The sequence below is a fragment of the Tursiops truncatus genome, chromosome 11 (assembly GCF_011762595.2).
Source record: "Tursiops truncatus isolate mTurTru1 chromosome 11, mTurTru1.mat.Y, whole genome shotgun sequence".
NCBI classification, from domain to species: Eukaryota; Metazoa; Chordata; class Mammalia; order Artiodactyla; family Delphinidae; genus Tursiops; species Tursiops truncatus.
The window spans coordinates 7,768,098-7,794,519 of NC_047044.1; the positions used below are offsets into that span (position 1 = coordinate 7,768,098).

The 26,422-nt window shown below is 48.9% G+C and overlaps 1 long non-coding RNA gene and 1 pseudogene across 1 annotated transcript; both read right to left on the reverse strand.

Moving 5' to 3' along the window:
* Positions 1–2,468: 2,468 nt before the first annotated feature.
* LOC141275810 (uncharacterized) lies at positions 2,469–6,681 on the reverse strand. The gene is made up of 2 exons (XR_012324171.1): positions 6,535–6,681; positions 2,469–3,330 (listed from the first exon to the last, which is right to left on the reverse strand). It is a non-coding gene; the product is annotated as an uncharacterized lncRNA (long non-coding RNA).
* A 3,370-nt stretch (positions 6,682–10,051) lies between these two features.
* LOC109551331 (2-iminobutanoate/2-iminopropanoate deaminase pseudogene) lies at positions 10,052–25,723 on the reverse strand (annotated as a pseudogene).
* Between the last annotated feature and the right edge of the window lie 699 nt (positions 25,724–26,422).

Genomic DNA, 26,422 nt, shown 5'->3' on the forward strand with positions numbered 1-26,422 from the left:
GAGGCCAAGTGGTAGCACTTAATCAACAGAGGCAAGACACGCACAATGACTGTAATGGGGAGCAAAATGGGAATGGCAATCAGGTGGCCTTTAACGCAGAGATCTTGAGGTGATTGATGGCTTTGGCAGATGGCTGATGTCAGGCATTACACTGGAAAAGTCTAAATCTCTCACCTATTTAGCAGACATTAGCTGGCTTTTATGCCCAGAACCCATCAAATGAAGGCGAGGCCAAGTCCCCTCAAGAAAGGACCCTGCAATACCACAACAAGTAGTATATACTTATATACTTCTATAGCTTCTCCAAAAGGACTTTTAATCATTTACCAGAGTAACTGTACAATACGGAACAGAGGAATGGCAAGATCTTCTGAGGGCTCTTAGATATGGGTCTGAGCTGACACTGACACAAGGAGACCCAAATACCATCATGGCTCCCTTGTTAGAATGGGGGTATATGGAAGCTGGTGATACCTGGAGTCATGTTCCTCTGGTCATTTCCCAAATCTTTGAGTGAGTAATCAGAATGGATATACTTATTAGCCAGCAGAACCCACACATTTATTCCTTGACTTAGCGAATAAGGACCCTTATGTTTGGAAAAGTCAAGGAGAAGTCCCTGAAACCGTTGGAGTTCTTTCCTTGGCCAACATCATATATCAGAAGCACTCCTGCATCCTAGGTGGAATGGTAGAGATTAGTATCCTGTTTAATTCACTGGTCTAGCCCTTGTAAAAGCCAAATGGATCATGGTAGATGACAGTGGATTATTATAACCAAATGGTAGCCCTAGTCACAGCTGCTGTGTCAGATGTAGCATCTTTAGTGTAATAGAGCAGCAACACAGCCTCTGGCACTTGGTATGCAGCTATTGATCTGGCAAGTGCATTCTTTTCAATGGGCAAGAAGGAGGCTCAAAGCAGACTGCATTCACCTGTGATGGACAGACGGCCACACTCACAGTCTTACCTCAGGGCTACGTTAACTCTTCTGCTTTCTATCATCATATAGTCCTAAAGAATCTTGATCAACTGGACATTGATCTTACGATATACCACATCATCTTTTTTTTTATTTTTTACGGTACGCGGGACTCTCACTGCTGTGGCCTCTCCCGTTGCGGAGCACAGGCTCCGGATGGGCAGGTTCAGAGGCCATGGCTCACGGGCCCAGCCACTCCGCGGCATGTGGGATCTTCCCGGACCGGGGCACGAACCCGCGTCTCCTGCATCGGCAGGCGGATTCCCAACCACCGCGCCACCAGGGAAGCCCTACCACATCATCTTGAAGTTGCTCGTCTGAGAGGATGTCAGAATGATCTCTAAAAGGCACAGCTGGAGTGTATAGCTGCTATAGTCCTCTGTATGTGGTCTGTAACTGCTCACAAGGTTAATAGTTATTAATTCCTCCTTCCACTACCCACTTTGTTTCTTTTGCCCTCAGCCAGGACTTCATCAAGTTAGGGTTCTCTACCTGGTAGAGTGCCTTAAAACTTCAGGCCTAAAAGCAATTAAAACAAAAAGCAACTTCATGTCTAAATGGTTTTAATTCTCAGTGGTCCTGCTTTTTGGGTTGCTTTAATTTCCCATTAACTCTTGCTACTCGACATGGAAGTAATAAGAGGTGTTACATAGGATCCTCTGGGTTCCAGACACAGTTTTGCAGCCCCCTTTGTAAGTAACAACTTGCTTTGCTAATTGGGGTGAATCATCCCAGCCAGTAGATAACCTCTTTCTTTACCAGTTGGGAAGTGCCAAATGCCCAGATTCCAACTGAATGGAACCATAGCCATGTCCCCTAATATTAGGAAATATTCCTCCTTTGGGAACTAAGACCTCCCATTGAGGTTAAATGTGTGGGAGCAGGAACTGAAAGTAGGTGTAACAGTGAGAGGAGCTGCTCCTGTTCCAGACCTTCAAACAGCACCATGTATTGACCACATGTGTAAGAAAGCACGTGTAAGACACACTCCCATCCTTTCAGGGTGTTTTTCTCAACTGGCATCAGAACAGAACCTTCAGTAGGTCATTCCACCATTCTTTCAGGCCAGCCGCTTCTAGGTGATGGGGTACATAGTAACATTACTGAGTTCTACACATGCATGCTCACAGCAACAATTCTTTTGCTAAGAAGCCATTCCCGGGTTTCCCTGGTGGCACAGAGGTTAAGAATCCGCCTGCCAATGCAGGGGACACGGATTCGAGCCCTGGTCCGGGAAGATCCCACATGCCGCGGAGCAACTAAGCCTGTGCGCCACAACTACTGAGCCTGCACTCTGGAGCCCGCGCACCACAACTACTGAGCCCGCATGCCACAACTACTGAAGCCCACGCCTACAGCCTGTGCTCCACAACAAGAGAAGCCACCGCAGTGAGAAGCTGGCGCTCCACAATGAAGAGCAGTCCCCGCTGGCCACAACTAGAGAAAGCCCCATGCGGCAGCAACAAAGACCCAATGCAGCCATAAAAATAAATAATAAATAAATTTATTTTTAAAAAAAAAGAGGGCTTCCCTGGTGGCGCAGTGGTTGAGAGTCCGCCTGCCGATGCAAGGGACACAGTTTCGTGCCCTGGTCTGGGAAGATACCACGTGCCGCGGAGCGGCTGGGTCCGTGAGCCATGGCTGCTGAGCCTGTGCGTCCAGAGTCTGTGCTCCGCAACGGGAGAGGCCACAGCAGTGAGAGGCTCGCGCACCGCAAAAAAAAAAAAATAATAAATAAATAAAGAAGCCATTCCCTTGATTGGATACACTGCTGCGTGAAATACCATGAAAGTGCAAAAGGAATTCCAAAAGACTATGGATGGTGACACTGGGAGAAGCATTGCTGATGGGAAAGGCAAATCCTATGCAGAATGTATGTTTATTCTAAAACTGCTGCCCCCTCCATAATGAAAGGGGTCCAGTATAACCAGCCTACAGGCAGGTGGCTGGCTGGTCCCCCTGGGGATGATGGCATGCAGGGTGGTAGGTCAGTGCTGGTCTCAGCTGTTGGAAGGTTAAACACTCAGGAATGACAGGAGCCAGATCAGCTTGTCGAGGGGATGGCCTTATTAGCTGTACATATTCTCCATCCCTGTCACATGGACCCGCTTGAAACAGGGTGTTGAGGGAAAGAGGCTGACTGACAGCTGCAGAATGTGTCATTTTGTCCACTTGATTATTGACATCTACAGTAGATGTCCCCTGAAGAGCATTCACATAAGACACAGATATGGGGGACTTCCCTGGCGGTCCATTGGTTAAGACTCCATGCTTCCACTGCAGGGGGTGTAGGCTCAAACCTTGGTCAGGGAACTAAGATCCTGTATGCCACGCAGCAAGGTCAAGAAACTAAAGAAAAAAAAAAAAAGGCAGATATAAATATGTCCACACTGTGCCCGTTCGGAGCGTTCCATCCCTATACCGCTTCCCAAGATTCCCTGTTACTCATCTTCCAGTCCTGGTCCTTCAAGTCTCTGTTAGCCACGGCCCGTAAGTCTAATTTCAGGTCATCTGTAAGTCTAGACCATGTGGACAATTAAATATTATGCTTCAAGTTTTGCCCCTTAGGAGGATTTCTCTTCACCATTGTTTTTCAAGAACACTCATGATTGGGGTTGTAATGCTGGTGGGGTGACAGGTGATGGGGAACTTTATAATGGAAGGATCAAGCTGAAAACACCTGACCAGTCACAAAGAGAGACAACCTGGCTTTATGTGATGCATTGGGAAGTTCACATCCATTATAAGGATGCCATCAGCAAAATTCAGAATGTGCGAAATTCTAAAAGACAAATGATCTGGTTTCTTAAAAAATTTTTCAAGGAAGGAGAGGAAATGTTATAGATTAAAAGAGGCTTAGGGCTTCCCTGGTGGCACAGTGGTTGAGAGTCCGCCTGCCGATGCAGAGGACACGGGTTCGTGCCCCGGTCCGGGAAGATCCCACATGCCGCGGAGCGGCTGGGCCCGTGAGCCATGGCCGCTGAGCCTGCGCATCTGGAGCCTGTGCTCTGCAAAGGGAGAGGCCACAACAGTGAGAGGCCCGTGTACAGCAAAAAAAAAAAAAAAAAAAAACAAACCAGGCATGTATATGAAACAAAATTGCATGTTGATAATCATTGATGCTGGATGATGGGTATGAGTCCATTGTATTATTCTACTTTCGTGTAAGCCTTAAATTTTCTATATTAGACGGTTGTTTCGTTTTGTTTTAATGTATCTTGACCTTATGCTCTCTTTGGCCTCATTTCTCTAGTTTCTCTTCATATTGAAATTTCTTCAAAGATTAATCACTCCCTCACTCCTGTTCTCTCAATTCTCTCTGGTTTGGTTTTCAGCTCTGTTGCTCCTTTTGAAATTATTCCTGCCGAGGTCACCAAGGGTGTCCCTGTTACTAAATCCAATGGTCACTTTTCTATTGTCCTCCTCTTCCTTGACCTCTCCGTGGCATTTTACACTTCTGATCCCTCCCTCTTGCTTGGAACACTTTTCTTCCCTTGACTTCTGCGAGGCCGCTCTCCTGATTTCCCTCCAACTTCAATGGCTACTATCTATACCAATTCCAGTCCCACGATTTTGAATACACTACAGGTTCTCAACTTCCGGATTTAAATCTCTAGCCCTGCTCTCATCCCTAAGAATTCTCTTTCAACACCTTCCTTTGTGGTATCTCCACTTGGATATCTCAATGCCAGCTCAGGTATAACATGGTCAAACTCCATTTTGGTTTCTCCTATAGCTGCTGCTTCCCCAGTCTTCCTTATCACATTTAAAAGCACTGCCATTCATCCAGTTTCCCATCCTTGAAGCCTCTCTCCTTCAAGACCCCTGTCTAATCCATCAGCAAATCTGGTCACTTCTACTTTCAATTAGGGCCCTGAATCACACCTCTTCTCCCCAGCTCCCTGGTTCCTCTCTGCTCAAGCTCTCACCTGGGCAACCTGATATCCCAGAAAGCATTGCCAGGGCTTTCACCCATCATTTCAGTCTTTCCACTCCTTCCACTGTTTAATCTCCTTTATCTTTATGTTCATCTCCACTCCTTAACGTTTTAATCTACTCAATTTTTAAAATGTTTTCTAAACAAACAATGGGTTTTCCATCAGAAGCCAGTATAACTGAAATCTGGCCTGATGTCAAGGATTTGTTTCACAATGACAGGCAGGGGAAGTGGGTGGAGAGTGAGGGACAGACAAAACCAGACGGTCTGTGTTGATCATTGTATTTGAGTGATGCGCACCTGGGGGCTCATTTTACCATCATGACTTTCGTTTATGATAAAAACGAATATGACCGACTTCTCCGTAACTTTATGGACAGGAAGTCTTACCGGGGTCTTCAGGTCAGACCTAGTGGCTGTGATCTCGACCATTTAGTGAGGGCTGACTGTTATTAACTGCTATTAGCGCGGCACTGATCCTTCCCAAGCTCCACCAGGGCAGGGGCCCAGCGCTCTCCGGCGGGCTCACGTCTGCAGCGCCCGCCCCCGCCTCGGTGCCTGCTCCAGGCCGGTGGCCAGGACACCTTGGCGGCAGCGGAGCGAGGACGCCGCTACTTCCAGGCAGAGGCCCCGCACGTGCAGCCTCAGGGACCCCGGGCACCTGCCTCCCCCGCTCCCACCGCGGGCACGCGCCGCGCCGCCCGGGGGGCCGGATGAGGACTGAGAAGGCAGGATGGCTATGGGAGTCAGAAAAGGTTAAGGGTCGACGTCCGGACAGAGCCCTGGGGTGAGGGTGGACGGGCCGAGGGGATCTCGAGTCGAAACCAGAACAAAGGTTGGAAAGAGCAGAGCCCGAGGGCGCGGCAGCCCACCCAGCGCCGGGGCTGGAGGGCGGGTGCGGCCCGCTCCGCCCGGGTCCAGGTGTCGGGGTGTGGCCGGGCCGAGCCGGCTGCGGCCGCCCGGGTCACCCTCCTCGGCGGAAGTGCCCCGGGGTGCCGGCGGCGCCGGACGAGCCTGGGGGCGGGGCGGGGCGGGGCAGGGGACTCTGGGCCGCCTGTCCGCGCCGAGCCGCTCGCCGTCGCCTTTGTGTCCGGATCTGGGCGAACGAAACCGTCCCCGGCTTGCTTTCCGGTCCGAGTTCCCTTTTCAGACCCGCTCCCACCTACTCCGCCCGGGCCCTCGGAGGCCGGAGGAGAGACTCGGTCGTTTAAAAGTAGATGTGGCCCCCGCCCGCGCCGCCTGCGGAAGTGGCGCGGTGCCCGAACCTGGCCGGTCCTCCTCCTCGCCTTCCCCGCCCCGAGGCAGCTGTGCGCGGGCCCGGGCCGCACAGCCAGGCGGCGGGGCTGTGCCGTGCGTGGCGGGGCCGCGGCGGGAAGGCAGAGGCCGGGTGCCGGCGCGGCTGCGGCGAGGAAACCCCGCAGAGCAGGAGGCCGGGTGCTGGAAAGTCCGCCCCCATTATTCGGGGCCCGAGGGTCGAAGGCACGAGGACGGAGTAGACAGGACGCTGCCCAAGGGGCAGGCAGCGCTTGCACACAGGATCTGTGATGTCAGCAAGCCGCCTCTCTGTGCCTCGGCTTCCCGGTCTGTATAATGGGAATGGCATTTGTGCGGGGTACCTGCGGTGCTGGGCAGATCGCCCCTCGGCCTCCTTGCTCCTGAAGGAGATGCGCGCACAAATCTAGCAAAGGTGCCATAATACGCTTCCACGAGGGACAAACCCAGTTACACAGGTTTTCGCTCCGTCCTCCCATTAAATATTCTGAGGCTTCTGGCACCGGGCCCGTGCTGGGCGGAGGCTGTCGTGATGAAAGCAGGAGGCTGGGCCTGGAGGAGCCAATAGAAGAGACTCTTTCCCTCTGGCCAGGAAGTGGGCCCTGGAAGCCTCCGGAAGCCAGCCTGCCTGCCCTGGGCCCTTCCGTGTACCCGGGCCCAGGGTCTCCAGGTAGTGCCATCCACTTGGAGTACCTGCTCCCTGAACTGGTTTTAGAAAGGCACGTGACCTGAACACGGTTGGTTCTTCTAAATGATGGTAAGATTACTCGGTGTAGACTGTGAGAAGCCAGACCCTGACCCTTCAGTAGGCTGAAAGATACTTTTCTGTTGCCACCTCTGCATTATAAAGAGCTCCAAAGGGCCCCCCTTTCCTCCCCAACTTTTCTCAGTCCTGCAGTGCTTAGTGCCTGGTGCCTTCCCTCGGTCGGTACCAACACTGGCTTACTTGGTCTTATCCAGGGCCTGTGCCCAGGCTGTTCAGTAGGTGAATATTGAGTGAATGGAAGAAGTCTTCTTTTGTCCCCCCCTGCACGCACCCCACAAGATGTAACTAATTAATAATCCCACCTACCGTTTACTGAGTGTCTGTGCAGTGCCAGGTTTTATGCCAGGTGCTAAGTTCATGCTCTCCTATAAGAGGGGGCATAGACAGGTCACTTGGGCAGCGCAGCCAAGCCCAAGCCGGACGCTGGCGTTGGATGGACTCTGCAGGCAATGGGCTGCCCAGCCTGCTCGGCCAGGCTTGCACAACTCCAGCGTCAGAGAGGCCCGATGTTCCCAGCGCCAGCACCTGGGCGGTCATTCTGGAAGCTTGCGGGACCATCAGTTCAGCCAGGGTCCAAGTCCTACTGATTCTACCCCTAAATGTCCCTGAACCCCATCCAGGTCTCACCATTTGTCCCCAGATCATCCAGAGCACCCTTCCCCTCTGACTGCCAGTTCGCCCTTTTTAATCCATCCCTACCCTACACCTTCTGGAAAAAGCAAATTCCGACCTTAAACCCCCAGGCAGTGGGCTCTTTGCCCTCTGAATAAATCCATACTTTGGGGGACGGCTCAGGAGGCTCTGGCCAGCCCAGGCTCCATAGTTTTAGCCTGTTCTCCAGCCATCCCGCTGCAGGCTTTACGATGCAGCAAAACGGAACACTTCTCACTTCCCTGCCTTGCCTCAGCTGGGCCTTCCCTCTAGGGTTCCACCATCCACACCTGCCTCTCCAGGGAGAGCCCAGTGGTCCGGATGCTGCCAGATCGAAGTCACCTGTTTGCTCTTCTGGTTCCTCTGCAAGGACTGTGAGCTCCTAGAGGGCAGGACTATCATTTCGCACAGACTCCCTAACGTCCAACACGGCGTGTGTTGAGTGAGTCGAATGTATGACACAATAAGTGAATGAAGGGGCTGCATATGAGGCCAGCCTGTCCCCGTGGTCTCCAGTGAGTTTCCCAGACACAGCTCAAGCAAATAACCCTAACCTGGTTACACTCCACCCAACAGACAAGATCAAGGGCAGGTCGAGGTTGGGAGCTATGAATCCAGGAAGCCCCAGGCCTTGCCACAGGGCACTGCTGAAGGCCAAGTAAATCCCATCCCTCCCTCACCTCAGGCCACCCTGTTGATGATCCCAGAAATCTGTCCCGCACCTCAGCTGCACTGCATGAGGACACCTCTGGGCTTCCTGTCAGGCTTTTCTGCAGAGGACGGGAGGGATGGGATTTGATATTAGCTAACATTTACCACCTGCCAGGGATTTGCGAAAGGCTTTCTATGTATAATTTCATTTAATCCTCACATTCCCACTGTACAGTTGGGGGAAGTGAAGCACAGAGAAGTTCAGCAGCTTGTGAGGATGCAGTTTCAGAAAGTGTCAGGGCTGGGATTTGATCGTAGCTTGTCTCCCTCCACTATGATTTGAATTTAGGATGAACAGTGGGCCTTTCTTGGCTCACTGGCTTGCAGGGGCCATGGGCTACCTGGGGATAAGCTGGTCTTCCTTCCCTCTCAGTGCGGTTGAGAAGCAGAATCTGAGGGAACCTGCAGAAGTGACCTTGTTACCACAGTAACAGCCCTGTCACTGCAGCTGGGATTTTGCAGGCAGGATATCAGCCGTACCAGCACATGCCCCGCCTGAGAAGTTCAGGCAGCACCAAAGTGGCTGCACCTGTTAGGGTTCCAGGGCGGTGAGTGGGGCAAAGCCACAGAGGTGGGCCCAGGGGTGAGGGGCCCTGCTGTATTGTGTCAAACTGAGGCAACTTCCAAAATATACAACATGCAGGACAGTGCCCATCGTGGAATAATTGCTTTTCTACTCAAAAACCTTCAGTGGCTCCAAATAATCTGCTGTGATTTACCCCTCTGGGATGAATAGGATGTAGACTGGCCATAATGTGTTTTCTCACCATTAAAAACAAACATCTAGGGAGTTCCCTGGCGGCCCAGTGGTTAGGACCTGGCGCTTTCACTGACGTGGGCCGAGGTCCAGTCCTTGGTTGGGGAACTCAGATCCCACAAGCGTGGCCAAAAAATAAAATAAATAAAAAGCTATCTGGATTCTAGCTCTGCCATTCCTCTCGCATCTGGGCTTCTTTCTCACCCCCGCACCCCATGGATCCAGCACAGACCTACTTTAATTTTCACCTTGACTGCTGTGATAATTTCTCCATTATTCTCCCACTACAAGCATCCGTTGGCTCAACAAGTATTTCTTAGCTGGAGGCTGTGCTTATAGCTGGGGACTCAAGAGTAGGCCCCCTCCTGCCTCCTGGAACTCGTGGTCCAGCAGGAAGTGCCTGCAACACCAACCATTGTCAAAACCCAGTGTAAAGATATGGGGAGCTCAGGTGTTCCTGAAATGCTCAGAAGGACAAAGGTGAGCTAGGGGAGGCATGGGGTGAAGGGCAGAGAGATGAGAAGCTTGAGGGCTGGGCAGGGCTGGAGCCCAGAGGGCATCATACACATTACACTGCAGGCAATGGATGCGGGGTCCACTGAGGGCAACAGGGAGAGGCAACAACTTGTCCAGTTTCTTTTTTTTTTTTTGGCCGCACCATGTGGTGTGCGGCATCTTACTTCCCTGACTAGGGATCGAACCTGTGCCCCCTGCAGTGGAAGCATGGAGTCCTACCACTGGAACACCAGGGAAGTCCCAACTTCGTCCAAGTTCTAACCTGATTACCCCACCATGGGCTCACCAGGATAGCCCTGGGACCCGATAACAATTCCAGCCTTGGTCTCCCTTGTAAAAAGAGGGGACTGGGTGAGATAGTCTTTCAAACCTTTGAACAATTTTAAACCCTAGAGAAAGGTCAGATTTGCAACACAGAAAGTTTTCTCAGGCTGGGGAAAGGCTATGCCAGGCCTCTCTCGCTGCTTCTCCCTAATCCATCCTAGGATACCTGAGGTTACAATAAAGGGCCCACACCCCCTCCCCATTAACTTGGAATGTTGGACTTTTTATTTTTCAAAGTAAATTAGAAGTTTAATGTATAATGGAATAGAGCTTTAAAATGTCAAGTCACTATAACACTAGGGATACTTTAATAGGAGGTAACTGAAAAAAACAATCTTGAACGTTACAACCACAGTGAAAATGGATGAACTATATCTGCATAGACCAACCAGGAATGAGCTCTAAAATGCAGCTGAATCAAAGAAGGTTTCAGGAGGGCCTGTGGAGTATGAACCCATATGTTTTTTGTTTGTTTGTTTGTTTTGTTTTGTTTTTGGCTGCATTGGGTCTTCGTTGCAGTGCACGGGCTTCTCATTGCCGTGGCTTCTCTTGTTGCAGAGCACGGGCTCTAGGCGTGTGGGCTTCAGTAGTTGTGGCACGTGGGCTCAGTAGTTGTGGCCCGCGGGAATTAGTTGGTCCGCGGCATGTGGGATCTTCCCGGACCAGGGATCGAACCCTTGTCGCCTGCATTGGCAGGGGGATGAATAACCACTGCACCACCAGGGAAGTCCAATCCCATATGTTAAAGTTCTCATTTTTTTTCCAACTGTAAAATGAGGATATGAAATAGTGGGACCTCACAAGTTAGTTGTGAGGATTTAATGAGGTTATGCTCCTATGACAGGAACAACGCCTGTAACTTGGTAATCACTCAATAGATGTTAGGCATTCTTACTGTTCTTAAAATTATTTTGGAAACCGTTGGAAGTGTGTACTCCACAATCATAACAGTGGTTGGTGACCCAGACATTATAAGCAAGTAAACACTCACACAAACATGTCGTTGTTTTTTTTTTCAATCTGAATGCTATTTTAGTTCCATTAGAAAAATGTTATCTATATAAAATTTGGTCCAGTTTCTTCTCCTTTACCTCTACCGTTCAAACTTAAATGCTTTAATTTTACTCAAGTAAAAGCAGAATCATGTATCTGACATGAGAGCTAAATAGTTCACACCATTAAATTAATAGAGTCTAATTGAATTAGGTGTGCTCTTTATTATTTCTCAGGAATAGTAACTCATCTTTCCTACATGCTATTTCCCTTTACTTTTATTTTTCTGAGTATCTATGTAATGTGTGTCTCTTTTCCCACATCCAGTAATATGAGTGTTATAGAAGTGTAATTTATAACATCAGCAACTAGATTCATCATTAATCTTCAACTCATGTTCAATTCCCCTTATTATATGGTATTTCCATAATAACTTCAGATATTTCAGTCAACCGTACACTTTCCAACAAACACTGTAAAAATTAAGATGTTAATTTAAAAACATTATTAAAATTCCAGACTGAATAACACTGGGCCCACTTAGAGCGATGCTGTCACGAGAGGTCCTTGGACAGCTACTGCTTCAATCTCAACACGGCCTCCTTTGGGCAAAGCAGCAACCTGGTAAGCAGCTCTTGCAGGAAAGCTACTCTGGAAATATTGCTTGTAGATGTCATTGACAGTATTGAAGTCATTTATGTCAGCCAGCAAAACAGTTGTTTTTACCACATTCATCAAGTCACAGCCTGCTGCTTTCAGAATTTCACCCACGTTTGTAAGAGCTTGTTTAGCCTCTTCTGCCACCCCTCCTGGCACAAGCTCTCCACTTGCAGGATCCATGCCTAGCTGTCCTGAAATGTAAATGGTCCTGTTGACTAACACAGCCTGACTGTAGGGACCAATGGCCGCTGGGGCTTTCGCGGTGCTGATCACCTTTCTGATCAAAGACGACATGGCTAATCCTTTTTCCTTGTCACCCCTCGAAGACAGCTACCACGTATGCTGCTTCTACTCATGTCTCACGGGTCTCATGTGATTGTTAATTATGATAAACGCAAAGCAGGAAAACGGACCTGAGGGACAAGCGTGGGAGTCAGCAAGCAAAGGAGAGGATACAGGCTTTGGGGTCTCCTACCCAGACCACGAGAATTCAGTACTCAGGAATTAGGGAAAATGAGACTTCATGCTGAAGGGAGAAAGTTTACTAAAAAGAAGCTGAGAGGGCTTCCCTGGTGGCGCAGTGGTTAAGAATCCACCTGCCAATGCAGGGGACACGGGTTCGAGCAATGGTCCCGGAAGAGCCCACATGCCGCGGAGCAACTAAGCCCATACGCCACAACTACTGAAGCCCCCGAATGCCCGTGCTCCCCAACAAGAGAAGCCACCGCAATGAGAAGCCCTCGCACCACAACAAAGAGTAGCCCTCGCTCGCCGCAACTAGAGAAAGCCCGTGAGCAGCAACGAAGACCCAAGGCAGCCAGAACTAACTAAAAGAAAATTAAAAAAAATAAAAGTAAAAACACCTGCAATCTACAACTTAGAGATAACAGCTATTAACATTTTGTAGTCTACCAGTGTCAGTATTTAAAAAAAATATGTGTATGTGCCTGTGTATTTTACTAAATTTGGATTATACAATGTATAATCCTTTAGCAACCTGTTTCTATCATATATTGCCATACCAGTAAATAACCGACCAGTGGATACTTTTTAAGTCTTTTACACCCTGGGTGCTGCAGATGCAGAGTTAAGCCTGATTTCCCACCTCCAAGGGAGCCTGCGATCTAAGGGAGTGAGCCAACGCACCCCTGTGGCTCAGTTTGCCCCTCTCTACAATGGGAGTGCCCTTTCTACCTCCCAGCTGTACAGTTTCAAGGACAGAATATTCACTCTGCTGCCCAGGCCTCCCTTCCAAGGGAGACCTGGACTTGATTCTAGGCAGGGAACAACTGCCAGGATCCATCCCAGTGGCCTCCAGGCCTCTGAAGGACAGTGCCCCTTGCATAGTAGGCACTTAAATTAATATATTTCCTAGCTCCACTTCAGCGCCCGGGGCCTCATTGAATTATCACTACTTTACTGTCCTTCGCATGTTTCTCTGCGCAGCGTCCCTGCCTTCCAGGCTGCAGCAGGGACTCCTCCGGGGCCCAGACCGCCCCCTCCCCCACCCGTGGCTGCAATGTGGTTTGCAGTCGCCTTTCTAGCTTCCCCGGCAGACCTCGGGCTCCTCAGGCCCCCAGCGCCTGGCAGAGGGTCCCGCCCAGAGGAAGTTCTCATAAATGTGTGTTGACTAAACAGGAAAGAAAAGCCATCGGCGTGCAGGACCAGGAGGGCGTGTGTTCAGTCAAACTCCAAACCCCAATACCAACTCCTCAGGGACGCTTTACAAAATGGAGCGCCGGGAAGTTGAGGATTAGTTGGCCGAACTGTTCCCCCCTTTCCTTGGGAGGCGCAGGAGGAAGGATGAAGGGGGAGGGAGGGGTGCTGGTTCTGGGCAGGAGGAAGGGCCCCTTCGTCCAGCCACTGTGCTCCGCTCCGTGAGTCCCTGGGGTTGAGAAAGGGGGCAGGAGGCCCCGGGCGGGTGTCTGGGGCTGGCATCTCCTGTGTGGTAATCGTGATTGCTCCAGAGCCAGCACTCCCCCTCGCCCACACTTCCTCCCAATCTTCCCACCCCTTGGCCCTGGGCCCGCACCCCGGCCTCCCTCCTTGGGGCTTGTTTATCTACCTGGCCAGGTGTGGGATGCTGTGAGGTGTGCTCCTTCCGCCTCGCTCAGCCTGGGGGCCAGGGCTATAGCGTGGGAAGCTGTTTTGTTTCTGCTGTAAACGAGGGACATCAGTTCAGATGGTCTCCCCTTTAGTAGAGCTAATGAGTTGCTGGGGAGAGGGAGCCCCCTTGATCAGTTTACAAACCCGGGGGGACACATTGCCCAGACCTTAGGACCTGAGCTCCTCGCGGCAGGATCCAGACCCACCTCTGTGAGGGTCCCCAGTCGGCTGTACAGGGCCTGGACTTTCAGCGGGGAGGGGTGCCGGAGGCTTGGGAAATATTTGCTGAATGAATGAATGAGTGAACCATGTTAAGTACAGCTGCAGTGACCACAGGGTAAAGTAGAAAAGAGCAAGAATTCCAAAGCCAAGCAGACAGGCCTGGGTTCCAATCCATTCTCTGCCAGGTATAACTGTGTGACTTGGGACAGCTGTTGTCTAAAAAGTTTTGAGCCCCAGGTTCCTGTAAAACGGAAGCAAAACCATTTTACCTTCTTTATGAGATTTGAGTGGCATCTTTGTAGGGTATGTGGCACATAATAGGCTTAATAAACAGTTACTATTGTTGTTAGTATTGTTCACTAATTCGAGAAGTGTGCATCAAGCACCTACTGTGTGCCGGGTGCTTTCTAGGGACTTGGAGTTCACTGAACAAAACACAAGACTCTTCTCCTCACGGGGTTTGCATTCAGGCAGAGGAGAGAGAGACAATAATACAGAGTGAAGTAAGCCAGAAAGAGAAAAACAAGTATCACGTATTAATGCATATATGTGGAATCTATAAAAATAGTACAGATAAACCTGTATCCAGGACAGGAATAAAGACACAGACATAGAGAGCAGACACGTGGACACAGGGTGGGAAGGGGAGGGTGGGACGAACTGGGAGATTAGGGTTGAAACATATACACTACCAAGTGTAAAATAGCTAGCTAGTGGGAACATGTTATGAAGCACAGGAAGCTCAGCTCGGTGCTCTGTGTTGACCTAGATGGGTGGGATGGGGGAGTCCAATAGGGAGGGGATATAGGTACACATATAGCTGATTCACTTCATTGTACAGTAGAAACTAACACAACATTGTAAAGCAATTATACGCCAGTGAAAAATTTAAAAAAAAAATACAATTGATTTTTGTAAAACAAAACAACAACAGCAACAAATGAGTAAATGAAGCCACGTGTTTGAAAATGATAAAAGCCAAGGGGGAAAAAAAGCAGAAAAGTATGGGGAATGAGGAGTGCAAGGGGTGGGGCTGGATTGTCATTTTAAATAGGGTGACAGAGTGGGCCTCATTGAGAAGGTGGCGTTTGAGTGAAGAATTTAGGTGAGGCAGACAGAGTGCCAGTATCCCCAGGAAGAGTATTTGCACAGAAGGCACATGCCCGAGCAAAGCTCCCCAGGTGAACCGTGCCTGGTTTGGCTGGGGGCGGAGTGGCGTGGAGGCAGTGAGCTGGGAGATGACGTCAGAGGTCAGGCGGCCAGATCCCCAGGGGTAGTGCGGGCCACGGTGAACTTGGCTTTTACTCCAGTTGGAAAGGGGCCACTGCAGGGTTTTGAGCAGAAGAACAACGTGATCTGACTTACATTTTAAAAGGATAACCTGGGCAGCCAGGTTGAGCACAGACTGAACGGGGTGAGGGGTGAGTTTGGGAGAACAGGGGCAGAGGTCCCAGCGGGGCAGTGGTGGCGGTGGTGGCGGTGAGAAGTCGTCGGATTCTGTATCTTGAAAGTGGGGCCAGCTTGGTTTCCTGAGGGTTTGGATCTGGAGTGTAAGAAAGGGAGGAGACCCGGATGACAGCGGTGCTGAGCCTGAACTAGCAGAAGGAATCAGGTGCCACCAACTGAGATGGTCAAGGCTGCAAGTGAACCGGGATTGCGGAGGAGATCCAGAGTTCAATTTGTATGTATTAAGATCTAGATGCCAGACATGCGCACAAAGATATCTAAGAGGCTGCTGATGTGAAACAGTTGTTAGTGCTGCTATGACTATTTTCCTCCGCTTTCACACCCAGTCCTCGTGCCAGCCAGTGAGGACGGCAGGCAGGGGTTATTCCCCCAGCTTGACAGAATGGAAATCCCATAGAGTGTATACCCAACAGAATCGAAAACAGGTATTCAAACAAGTACTGGTACATGAATGCTCACAGCACCACTATTCACAGTCGTCAAAAGGTGCAGATAACTCACATGTCCATCAGTAGATGAACAGATGTGTAAAATGTGGGATACCCATACAATGGGATATTATTCAGGCATAAAAAGGGATGGAGGACCAATACATGCTACAAGGTGGATAAACCTCAAAAACATTATATTAAATGAAAGAAGCCAGTTGCAAAAGACTCCATATTATGATTCCATTGATATGAAATATCCGGAATAGTTAAATCTATAGAGACAGAGAGCAGATTAGTAGTTGCCAGGGATTGGGGGAAGGAGGAAATAGGGAATGATTATTTAATGGGCACAGGGTCTCCTTTGGAAGTGATGAAAATGGTGTGGAATTAATAGGGGTGATGGTTGTACAACACTGAAAATGCACTAAATGGCACTGAATTATACGCTTTAAAACGTTTACATTTATGTTATGTGAATTTTATCCCAATGGAAAAAAAAACCCTCTGTGAAGAACCTGATGCCAGGCTTATAGCACCCTGCACCACGCAGTGACTCCCACTGCCATTTTCCCGGAAGCCTGTGAAGGACTATCGCCAGTTCCCCATCTCCCTTCTGAGTAAAGTAGCCCAGTGAAGCAAAGGAATGTATCCCCTGCAAGGTACAGTTTACGGCAATTGGATTTTCCAAACTCCAAACCAGGGAATCTGGTCTGACAAGCATGGGATGCACATCTGAAATCAGCCCTGCCCTGGAAAACCTGTGGCTGGGGGTTGCTGGTGTCCCAGGGAAGCTGTACTACCGGGTCTGTTCCAGTGGGGAAGGAAGGAGCAGAAGTGGCCAACCCGGCTGCTCAGAGCTGCCCTATTTAACCCTTCAGGGTCAAGGCTCCTGAGCTGGAAGGGACTTTATGGATCATCTATGAGGAAATGGAAACTCCAGAAAGATAAATACCTTTTCCCAAGTACCCCAGCCAGTAGACGGCTGAGCTGAGACTAGGAGGAAGGGAGCCGTCGTGGATATGGTACCCACTCCACGTCCAGGAGCCTCAGGGACATTACCTCAACCACTCTGGCGAACAGCTCTTGGCAGCTCCATCTGCAGATGAGATTCAGGGAGGTTTAGGGACCAGGCTGACATCATGCATCTATTAAGAGGCAGGGCTGGCAGCTGAATAGAGGTCTACCTGACTCCTACAATCTGTAATTTTTGCTAGGCCTTTATCTGTCTTCACATGTGTATCCCCAATACGGAGGAAATGGATGAATGAACCAAGCTCTTTCCAGTCTCCCACACCTCCATCCAGCTTCACCCTGATCAGAGTTAACAGACGCTCTGGGGCTGTCACATGGTTGCCATGGTAACTGAACTTTTAGAACTTTTAGAAATAGCAGCTGCAGGCAATCCAGGACAAAACCAGCGAACCCTTCTCTTGCTGCACTAGTTAAGGCTTTTCTGTCCAAGCTGACAAAGGTTAACACAAAGCAGCAAAGACGGGAAATTCCTTAACGTACCTTATTGTTCTTGACCATCCTTGTTGACCAAGGACCCTTTGTTTACCCCACCACTGCCACCTTCACCACACATCCCTGGTTTAAAAAATGGTATCTACTGAGGACATCTCCCTGTAAGTGGTAATGAAATTGTAACCCCGCTCTTTATACATCAACAGTTACAGAGCTACCACCCGAGCTTCACATCAGCAGGAGACAACCACCATCCCCCCCACAGGGTTGACAGCATTTTAGCCCCAAGTCAGAAACTTGACAGTTTTATGAAGTAGTGCATGCCTGTAAGGGTTTGGACTTTTTGAAATATGGAAAATAGCTTCTTGAGTCCATTCCAAACAAAATAAGAAGTGGGAATGAGGAAATAACCACAGCTACAAAGAACCTTAAAAGAGTTGTGATTATTTTGTAAATGAGAAAGCCTGAACTAAACGGGTGGTTTTCTAGGAAACCATAAATTACCAAAATCAATCCTTGGAGACCATTAAATTTTAAACAGACCAAATATCACGTAAGAAAATGAAAATGTTATTAAAGAGCTGTTCTCGCATACACAAAGGGGAAAAAAAGTAGCAAGTCCAAACAAGACTTCAGGTGAATTCAACCAAAACTTTAAAGAGTGATGAATAAAAATGCCATTCAAATGGTTCCAAACCCTAGAAATTATAATAAGAAATCCGCTACATTTATTGAGCCCCCATGTGGCAGATACAGTTCTGAGTGTTGTGTTCATTTAATTCTCACAATAATCCTGTTAAGAAGATAAATTATTGTTCTCATTTTAGAGATGAAAAAACTCAGGCAAAAGCAGTAAATAAATAGTTCAGGGTGACACAACTAGTAAGTGGCCGATCCAATTTTTTTTTTTTTTTTTTTGGTGCGCGGGCCTCTCACTGTTGTGGCCTCTCCCGTTGCGGAGCACAGGCTCCGGACGCGCAGGCTCAGCGGCCATGGCTCACGGGCCCAGCCGCTCCGCGGCATGTGGGATTTTCCCGTACCGGTACACGAACCTGTGTTCCCTGCATCAGCAGGCGGACTCCCAACCACTGCGCCACCAGGGAAGCCCTGGCCGATCCAAATTGGAACCTAGTGAATTTAGTTCCAGAATTCACTTTTTAAATTATTATTTTTAATATTTATTTATTTATGGCTGCGTTGGGTCTTCGTTGCTGCACGCGGGCTTTCTCGAGTTGCAGCGAGCGGGGCTACTCTTCACTTCTGCGAGTGGGCTTCTCAATGTGGTGGCTTCTCCTGTTCTGGAGCACAGGCTCTATCCGCACGGGCTTCAGTTGAATAGTGCTGATCTAGACTGAAACAAATGCTCCCTTCAGCTGCTAAGTCACTGAGCTACAGGGCCTGGAGGACTGGTCCTTCCGTATCCACCAGGACCACTGTGGGAGCCACCCGGCCTCAGCCTTCTGAGGCCCAGGCACGGATGTTCATCCCACCGTGCCTGTTGTCCTCGGTCACTGCCCCAAATATCAGCTCTTTCGGCCGTTTCTTTTCTCCACACTGCTCTGTCATTCCCCTCTTGTTTTAACAACCCTCTGCCCTCCACCTTCTGGAACCTTTTTCCTTGGCTCTTTGGAAAGCTGATTCTTCGGCAAGAAAATCACCTACACCCTCACTCTTCTGCCGGCACAGCCTAGGGTTTACTCTGGTGCCCAGCAGGTAAAGAAAACGCGTGAAGTGTGAAGGTCAAGGGGTGAATGCCAGTGCCCGCACTGTGTGGTGAGAACTGGGCAAGCTGGAGAGTTCCTGTGCCCTGATCAACTCCAGGCTGACTGTCGGCACGTAAGAATGTGGACCCAATAGGGCCAGACCTTCAGATGGTTCAAGAGAGGCCAGAAACCCTCATATACCCCTGACGGGAATGTAAAGTGGTACAGCTCTGCCGAAACCGTTTGGCGGTTCCTTAGAAAGTTAAACATAGTGTTACCATAAGACCCAGCAATTCCACTCCTAGGTATATATCCCAGAGAACTGAAAATGGTTCACACAAAAACTTGGACATGAATGTTCATAGCAGCAACATTATGTCCAAGAAGTGGAAACAACGAGAAAGTCCATCAAGGGATGAATATATGAACATGTGGTCTAGTCATGCAAAGGAATATTGTCCAGTCATAAGGACAAATGAAGGACTGACACGTGCTACAACATGGATGAACCTTGAAAACATGCTGAGTGAAAGAAGCCAGACACAAAAGGCCACTAACTGTATGATTCCGTTCATATGAAATGTTCAGAATAGGTAAGTCCATAGAGACAGAAAATAGATGAGTGGTTGCTAGGGGCTGGGGGAGAAGGGAGAGTGGGGAGTGAGTGCTAATGGTACAGGCTTTCTTTCAGAGATGATGAAAATGTTCCAGAATTAGATAATGGTGATGATTATACACCTTTACAGATATACTCAAAACCACTGCATTGCACACATCAAAATGGTGAATTTTATAGTATGGGAATGATATCTCAGAAACAAAGAGAAAGAGGCCAGCAATCTGGCTGTTTGTGAGAAACCTGATATTTTTCATATTGACTTAATTTTTGAGCAAGCAAAGCAAAGTAAGGTTTGGCCTGTAGGCTACCAGTTCAGAACCTCTGAACAGAAATCACGCTCTGCTGTGAGGTCACCCCTTCCTAGCACCCCTCCCTCGCTCAGCGGTTCCTTTCTCCCTGCTTCCTGGCTCCTCTTGCACCCGCCCCAAGGCTTCTTCCAGACCATCGTCCTTTCCTGCCTCCTCTGAAGTCCTTGTCTCTCAGCTGTGCTCATCCACAGATAGCTCACTTTCTATCTTCCTCTCTCCCCCAGTCCCTCCTTTGTTCTTTCTTTTTTTTAATATTTATTTATTTGCCGAGCCGGGTCTTGGTGGCAGCACGCAGGACCTTTGTTGCCGCGTGAGGGGTCTTTTGTTGCACGTGCGGGATATTTAGTTGCGGTATATGGGCTCTTAGTTGCAGCAGGTGGGATCTAGTTCCCTGACCAGGGATCAGACCCGGGCCCCTGCACTGGGAGCGCAGAGTCTTAGCCACTGGACCACCAGGGAAGTCCCCCTCCTTCGTGTCCACATCTGAGGCCCTCCCTACTTTCCAGCTGTTTGTTCGTTGCTTGAACTTCCTGTTCTTTGACTCCACTCCTGTCCTCACTTCCTTCCCCTCCCTCACCGATTCCACAATTCCCCACCTTGGCCACTCTCTTGACAACATTCTGACTTCTCTCGACCTGCCTCTCTGTTGTACCTGCCTGGAAGCCCCAACTCTGGGTCAGTCTGATTGCCCTTCCTCTCCCGGGGAGCACCTGGGCCCTGAGCTCTGTTGAAGAAAATCACAGCACCACAGAGTCTGGTGCCATCAGTTCATGGACGGTGACCGTAACCGGGCCCACAAGTACCGTACATCAACGACGCTGCCTTCCTCGTTGGCTCACCCTGCCACCCTCCACAGTGGCTATTGAAAACCCTCGCCACTCTCCTCAAACCTCTGACCTCACCTTCTATTCCACATAGAAACTGGAGGCCTTCAGACAGGAACTCTCCCATCATCTGGCCACTGATGCATGGATTTGACAGGTATTTAAGAGGTTAAGTTGATGGAGATTGGCGGTAAGTTGTATAGATGAGGGAGAAGGGAGATCAAAGGAGACGCCCATGGGGAGCTCCCTGGTTGCCTAGTGGTTAGGATTCTGGGCTTTCACCGCAGTGGCCCGGGTTCAACCCCTGGTCAGGGAACTGAGATCCAGCAAGCCGTGTGGCACGGCATGGCCAAAAAAAAAAAGAGAGAGAGAGAGATGCCTATGTTTCTTACTGAAGCCTAGATGGATGTGGTGCCGTTTATGACATGGGGAAGACTTCACAGGAAGAGGCAGAGGAAGAAGGACAGACCCTGAACCAGAAAGCAGGAGGGAAATCTGGGGAGTCTGGCATCACAGACGTCAAGGCAGATACCAATACTGAAGTCACAGAACGTGCGATGGGCTGAGAGCAAACCTTTGCCGCATATATAACAGATTCGTCATGGAAAATATAGAGGCTCTTGAAAGAAACAGAAATGACAAACAACCCAATAGAAAAGCGGGCAACTGATATGAAAGGGCGATTTCCAGAAGAAAGGATCCAAATTTTCAGTAAACATATGAAAAGATGTTCGATGTTCCCAGAATTAGAAGAATGTAAATATTATGGGTTGAATTGTGTCCACTCCCCCCGCCCGCAAATATGCTGAAGTCCTAACCTCCAGTACCTCGGAATGTGAACTTATTTGTAAATAAGGTTGTCACAGATATAATTAGTTAAGATGAGGTCATACTGGAGTGGAGTGGGCCCCTAATCCAATATGACTAGTGGCCTCCTTATAAGAAGAGGGCCATGTGACAATCGAGACCCAGGGAGAATGCCCTGTGGGGACAGAGAATCAGAGTGATACACCAAAGACTGACAGACACCACCAGAAGTTAGGAAGAGGCTAGGAAGAATGGTCCCCTACGTCCCTAGGTTTCAGAGGGAGCACTGCCCTGTTGACGCCTCAATTTCAGACTTCTTGTCTCCTGAACCATGACACAATACATTTCTGGTTTTTTTTTTAAGCCACACGTCTCCTGAACCGTGAGACAATACATTTCTGGTTTTTTTTTTTAAGCCACTAGGTTTCTAGTACCTGGTTACAACAGCCCTAGAAACTAATACAGTAAATTAAAATAACACTGAAATGCTTTCTTATTTTTCCCATCAGCTTGGAAAAACAAAAACAAAAAAGATGATAACATCCAGTGCTGTCAAGGACATGAGACAATTCCCCCCATGACTGCCCACTGGAGTGGAATTTAGTGATGCTTCCTGGGAGGGCATTTGGCAGTAAACCGTCAAATGAAAATGAAAAGGCCCATGACCTAGAACTTGGCAATTCCTATTCTTTCTGTCCCTGGAGAAATACACGTGTTCACAAAAGAGTCGCGTGTAAGAATGTTCTTTGCAGGAATTCCCTGGCTGTCCAGTGGTTAGGACTCCGAGTGCTTTCACTACTGGGGGCCCAGGTTCAATCTCTGGTGCAGGAACTAAAGTCCCGCAAGCCGCGTGGCCAAAAAAAAAAAAGTTCTTTGCAGTACTGTTGTAATGGCGCATCCACCCTGTCCATTGGTAGAGAATGCTTACATAAACTTGTCTCTTCTCAGGGAGGATTCGCTGTGAAGTTAATGGAGCTTAAGCTTCAGGGCCCCTCACTTGCAGCAGCCCAGGAGAGAATCTAGCAATTTCTCAATGTAACTTTGTAATATTTTTCTTAAAGAGGTTCCCCGCAAATGCATAAGCTTCAGGACCCAAAAAACTTGAACCTGCCCCATCATACTATATAATGCATGGCAACAGTTAAAAAGAGATGCGGCATGGGCTTCCCTGGTGGCGCAGTGGTTAGGAATCTGCCTGCCAATGCAGGGGACACGGGTTCGATCCCTGGTCTTGGAAGATCCCACATGCCACGGAGCAACTAAGCCCATGCACCACAACTACTGAGCCTGCGTGCCACAACTACTGAAGCCCATGCACCTAGAGCCTGTGCTCCACAACAAGAGAAGCCACCGCAACGAGAAGCCCGCGAACCACAACAAACAGTAGCCCCTGCTCGCCACAACTAGAGAAAGCCTGCATGAAGCAACGAAGACCCAAAGCAGCCAAAAATAAATAATTTTTTTTAAAAAAGAGATATGAGGCAGACAATAAGAGAGTGGAGGGTTTCACCAAGTGCAGGTCTGAATTCTTACAGAGAAGGACTGAAAGTGGCAAGTTGGTTTGTTATTGGAAGTTCCTGTTGACCTGGGTGGGCAGTTTCAGTGGAATGATGGGTAAGAAATGGCAGACTGCTAGGAGGGATGGTGACAAAGTAGGGACTGTGAATGTGGACAGTCCTTTCAAGAAATCTGGCTGTGAGGAGAGATGAGCTGCAGGAGGAAGTCTCATGAGGGAGGAAGAGGCTTGAACCACTGTGTTGAGGAAAAAGAACGTGGTAGGCCTGAGCCTACCTATTGAGGTTAACAGCAATTCTGAAAATATTTGTCATGTGGTTGCCTGGCCTCCAAACACTCTTCCAGTTTGGGGCATTATTTCAAGCCCCCATCTCCTATCACAGGAGCAGAAATGGATCAGACATCACCCCCTTCCACCCACCCAGAGTAGCTAGCCAAATGTTTTGAAATATTTGATTTCTACTACTGCTTGTTTCAACTAGAATTTCATAAAAATTGGTATTTGATCTGACACAGTTGGGTGTGGCACGCTCGCACGGGCTTATTTGTTGTGGGTTTGGTACGAACCCCCATCTTGTGCTCTGCCATTCAGGAACCCAGAGTCCTGAAAGTCTGAGGCTTCCTGGACGGATCCCTTTCCACTGTGAGATAATCCACCAAATAGGAAGATTCTTCTAACACTCCACATTTTGAGATTTGGGTTCCCTGTGTAAGAGGTAAAATGATTGAGACTTCGTGCAAGTCTAAGCTTGCCTTTGACTAACTGTGCGCCTTTAGGCAAGACTCTTAAATGCTCTAAGCCCCGATAGCCTCATTCGTAAAGGGGGATAACTGTACTCCTACTGGTGAGTACATCCTACTGATGATCTGGGAGACCTGAGGCTGAAGAAAGAATCCGAAATGGTCCTTGTGAACAAGTTGTTATGTTTTATTCCTGGGACCTCAGAAATGGGGACTGAGAGATCAGGGCCTGTGACCAGGGCAGCCAGTTTTGGAGGCCAGTGCCTGATGAGCTAGGCGAGTGTGAAGAGCCCTGCCCAGTCAAGACGGTGACTCCACCAGCCACCCAAGCTTCTCTGGAGGACAGGTTCAATGCAAGACTTACACAGAGACTTGGGCAGCAGAGTGACACAGAAACCCAGAGATGCCCAGAGATTAAAGCCAAAAGTAGAAGTCTGCTGCAGTGGAAGCTTTGAGCGTGCAGAACTCATGAAGTAGTAAAGGCGGAGAGGCGGTAGGTGGTGGTAGCTGCAGACGCTATTGGTGCCCTGCCCCGCAGCCCCTCCGTCCTTCTTAATTTACCTGCATGTACAGGAGATGCTTTTCTGCATGCACTTTTTAAAAAAAAATTAATTAATTAATTACTTTTTGGCTGTGTTGGGTCTTCGTTGCTGCGCACAGGCTTTCTCTAGTTGCGGCGAGCAGGGGCTACTCTTCGTTGTGGTGCATGGACTTCTCATTGCGGTGGCTTCTCTTGTTGCGGAGCACGGGCTGTAGGTCTGCAGGCTTCAGTAGTTGTGGCACGTGGGCTCTCGAACACAGGCTCAGTAGTTGTGGTGCACAGGCTTAGCTGCTCCGTGGCATGTGGGCTCTTCCTGGAGCAGGGCTCAAACCTGTGTCCCCTGCATTGGCAGGTGGATTCTTAACCACTGTGCCACCAGGGAAGTCCCTGCATGCACTTTTTATCTCTAGTATTCTCAGGGCTCTGCTTCTCAGCTTGAGGGTTTTTTTCTGGAGTTGTGGGGACTCGCTCAGCCCTTTCTGCTGGGCAGCCCAGAAGGGCCAGAGATTTGAAACCTCTAGGACAGTGGGAGTCAGTGGATAAATCCCCCAGGAGCACAGCACTGTGCTGAGTTCTGCGAGGCTCCTCCCAGTGACACTGGGCCCCAGCTGCCCACAGAGGCTTTCCTCACTTCCTTCTCCCTTTCACTTTCGGTCTCACTTTCCCTTTCCCCTGCTGTGCTTCCAGGAATCTCCTCCAAAATAAGTTATCAAGTTCTTGTCTCAGGGTCTTCTTTGGGGGAATGTGAATTTAGACAGTAGCACTAGAAGAGAGAAGCAAAACGGAAGATCTACTTCAGGTGCTGAGAAGCAGTGGACACTTGCTCAGAGACAACCAGATGACGGCCTGTTGAGACATTCTGGTCTCCCCAGGCTGACTGTGCAGATGAGGATGGTTTCCCATTAGACAAAGTTCCCAGTGTGCCTGAGGGAACCTGAGTGTGTCCCTGGGCCTTCTAGCCTGAAAGCACATAACCAGCCTTCCCCTAAGGATAGGTGTCGTTTGTTAAGCACCTACTATGTGCCGAGCTCTGCACCAGGCACTTCACTTTCATTATCTCTCATTCTCATGACAACTTGCAAGGGGGGTAATATCCTCTTATAACAAACAAAGCAGTGTGGTACTGGCATGAAGACAGACATGTAGACCAATGGATTAGAATAGAGCACCCAGAAAGAAATCTTCACATATATGGTCAAAAGATTTTTGAGAAGAGTGCCAAGACTATTCAATGGGGAAAGGACAGTCTCTGCAACAAATAGTGTTGGGAAAACCAGATATCCACAAAAAATGAATTTGTGCCTTTACCTTACACTATATACAAAAATTAACTCAAAGTAGATCAAAGAGCTAAATCTAAGAGCTAAAACTATAAAACTCTTAGAGGAAAAAATAAGAGCAAATATCCATGACCTTGGATTTGACAATGGTTTCTTAAATATGACACCAAAAGCATAGGCAATGACATTTTTAAAAAAAAGATAAATTAGACTTCATCAAAATTTAAAACTTCTGTGTATTAAGGGACATTATCAAGAGTGAAAAGAGAGCTCACAGAAAGGGAGCAAGTTTTTGCAAATCGTATATCTAACAAGCATTTAATATCCAGTTTATATAAAGAACTCCTACAACTCATCACCAAACAACCCTGTTAAAATGGGTGTGTGTGGGGGCACTTCCCTGGTGGTGCAGTGGTTAAGAATCCGCCTGCCAACGCAGGGGACATGGGTTCGAGCCCTGGTCTGGGAAGATCCCACATGTTGCGGAGCAACTAAGCCCGTGCGCCACAACTACTGAGCTCGTGCGCCCCACAACTACTAAAGCCCGTGCGCCTAGAGCCTGTGCTCCACAAAGAAGAGCAGCCCTTGCTCGTGCAACTAGAGAAAGCCCGCGCGCAGCAATGAAGACCCAATGCAGCCAAAATAAATAAATAAATAAATAAAAGTTATTAAAAAAAAAATGGGTGAGAATTTCCTGGTGGTCCAGTGGTTAAGACTCTACACTTTCACTGCCGAGGGCACGGGTTCAGTCCCTGGGTGGGGAACTAAGACCCCCCAAGCCACATGGTGTGACCCAAAAAAAAAAAATGGGTAAAGGGTTTGAATA